Below are 3,480 nucleotides of genomic sequence, written 5' to 3' on the forward strand. Positions count from 1 at the left end.
TCTTACTCCATGAACTTGCAGACCCCTCCTTCCCCCATGTCTTAGTGAAACTTTTACTTAAATCAATTTGCTCAAATAATGTTATTGTGCAAAATGAAAACAGGAAGTTCAGTTTGTTTTTGGTTTCTGCGGTAATGTCCGTTCCTATCGTCAGCAATAAAGATCAGATTTAATAGCAACATATATCAAAGTATAACAAAATACAAGAAAGCATAACCGATACATTATGCTTGCGCACTGGATCCAGTAACGGTCATTCAATCCTGAAGTCTGTGTGGTGAGAGAGACTGAGTAATACAGTCCAGTGGCTTTTTATGCAGTTTGAGTTCACAAAAGAACAGTGATGATGACACAATGTGCACAAAGATAACACTAAGATAGTTCTTCATTGGTTTTATGATGTCCAGTAGAATGCAGGCCATAGATCAGTTCAAACAATACTTCTCCGAAGGTGGGGAAACTCAGCTGTATAGGTGTCTTGCCTCAGGGAACCGTCAAAAATCTGGTTTGAACTAACCTAATCTTTGCGAGTATATTTGGAAATTAATCTTATTCCAATCATAACTTGCGACATTAATATGCAATCGCTTCTCCGATAGTACCGGAGTCCCGCTGGTGAAATGTGGATTAATATAAGACCAAACACAATACATTTCTTGTGGCCTGAACCATAAATATCTTTAATGTAGGTTTACCTTTATGTAATAAATCTCTAAGTTTTAATAATAAAAAAATGTGATTTGGAAACTTTATTAAAAGTGAACTATTTACAAGTATAGGTGCAAATGTAAATGTATTTACTGTTGTGACGAAATGAGTGTGATAACCCTGTGACCATTCGGTTTCTCGTTTCTCACATAATGTGGATTATAGTACTTTTTATAGCCCATGCTTTTGTTCCCCAGCTCACCAGACTACAACTGCATTGTCCAATAACATGTGGCTAAGGGGACATTGTAGTTCAGTGTAAATATGTATATTGTGTATTGTATATTGATGACTTACAGTAAGGTTGCTATTCATTGTCTTTAAAGTAAAGCCATGGGTATTATGGGTAGGGATAAGGTTGTAAAATCCTGGAGTGAGAAAACTAATTAGTGTCCATTGTTCTCACCAGGCTAATCCAGACAGGCCTTCTAACAGGGGAGGTTCTGTGGAAGAACAGCTCATCTTCACTCCCCCCTCCAACCCCCCCTAGTCCAGCACTGACCAATGGTTAAGGAGAATAGACACCGGGGGTTTGCCCAGGGAGGGGAGAGACTGTGGAAATTAGACCTGTGATATAAGGAACAACTCCAGGGGGGAAGGGTGTTCATTCTGGGATTTCATTCATGAAGACTGCAAGCTCTAGTTTTGAGTTGTCATTCTCTAACTATAGTCTATATATGTAGCTGAGAGAGATCCATGGGTCGTGAAGTCTGGACAGCCAGGTGACTATAACTCCTTAAACTAGTGGGGTAAGGGACAGATGATGTGGTAAACCTGCCTGGCATTTAATTACTGTACATAATATTCTAGTGTTGTGTGTATGACAATAAATATACTGTTGTATTTTTATAACTGCATTTGCCTAAGCTACCATACGAATCCTAGAAGGTACTGGGTAGACTTCCCTGGCATAGGAAGGCACCCGTGGGTGGCCTCCCAGTGTGAAGTGGGTAGTATTGGGCCAGATAAACCCGGTATCTTCACAACTGTGTTTTCCTAAGTGATTGCGTAATTAGCCATAGTACGCTGTTGTGTACTGATCTCAATCGCATGAGAAAACATTACAATCGGTATTTATTAAATTAGAACGACTTCATCCAATTATTTGACTTTGACAGGCCACCCTTACACTCCCACCCTTTTAAGGTTTTATTGCAGGATCATAGTAGTGCAATTCATTTTCTGTGATATTTGTCCCTCTTAGTACCATCACACTGTCTGTGGATATCAGCCATGTTATCATGGGAAAGAGTCATAATTTAAGAAATTACTTTTCTTAGGAAACATATACCTTTGGTGCTTGGAGTTAACCTTTTATATGCCCCTCACCCACGTATATAAAACATTATCCGTAAGGATATAAGACACAATTTAATACGTTACATCAATACACAATGTTCTAGTAGAGTTCCCCATGCCTAGCATTTCCATCTGTTCAAGTCAAGTCATGGCTTGTATAACATTTAAAAAATAACCTAGAAGAATTTTACCAATCATTATGTTCTTATGTCTATTAACAAAACCTTGTTTATACTACACAGCCTTTCGTGTTAACCTTAATCTAATGAGGCTTTCATCAACACTTGTGGAGTGGGCTGTTGTCTGAACATTCTGTTTACCTTCCCAATGCTCAAGTTTCTTTGTGTGTGAGAAATTCAGACACAGCAGAGACTGGTCTAATGTGTATTTGCGAAGTCTAAATCTAGGGGACCTAGTAATATTACATCTCCTATATATTGGTTCCCCCCCCCCCGTATTTCAAGAACCTCAGAGATACCCAGCATTCAGATTGGTTTAAGACCTTCCACACCAAAAAAATATAATCATTCTCATGGATGCCCACCCAAGCCCAAATTATTACTGGACTGGCATTGTTGGGGTCACAGTACTTACAGACACAATATTCTTCTGACAATAGCCCCTCACACTGTCTTCGAGCTCCAAGGTAAGCAGAACTTTTTTTTACCCCCAAATTGAATAATGTAATAGGCTGGACTGATTGTGTTAACAAACTCTCCATCATCTCCACATCATCAGTATCAATACCTGAACCAGTCTCCATCATCTGATCATCATTGGAAAAATGTATGAAGAAAAGCAAAGTAAAGGGAAAAACAGAGAAATTGGCACTCCATGACGGGACAATAGCCTTTGGCTTTGTGATTAGCTGTGATCTTAGGTCTCCCGGAACAGATTCACGGATGACAGGGCTGTATTGTCAGCCTCGGCTTTATCTTGAACCTTCTCTGAATTGTTAACTTTTCTGCAGTGGGTGGAATGGATCCAAGGGGTATATTTACTAAACTGCTGGTTTGAAAAAGTAGAGCTTTTGCCTATAGCAACCATTCAGAAAATGACAGCTAGAATCTGATTATTTGCTATATGCAACATTTCCACTTTTTCAAAACCACAGTTTAGTAAATATACCACCAAGTGTCTCTTTCTGCTACTTTCAGAGATGGGCATTGGTCATCAACACTTGGAACGGGCCATCCCACTGTCTGTTAAACAACTTGAGCATTCAAAAATACAATTCATAACATATTCTCCCAGTCCAACATCGTGACAGTATCTAGCATATCAGAAGACAGTATTTTTAAACTCCTGAGGTTGTCTGCCAAAAAGTATTTTAGAAGATGACAGGGTAAGAGGTGGTCTAGGAATGGTTCTGATGCTTGTTAAGCACTAAGCCACTGGACATGACAATTCAGTTTCAGACATCACCTTACTCAATTTGGTCTTGAGAGTACCATTTACTCTCTGTATTTTCCA

Source organism: Mixophyes fleayi, chromosome 3, assembly GCF_038048845.1.
Source record: "Mixophyes fleayi isolate aMixFle1 chromosome 3, aMixFle1.hap1, whole genome shotgun sequence".
NCBI lineage: Eukaryota > Metazoa > Chordata > Amphibia > Anura > Limnodynastidae > Mixophyes > Mixophyes fleayi.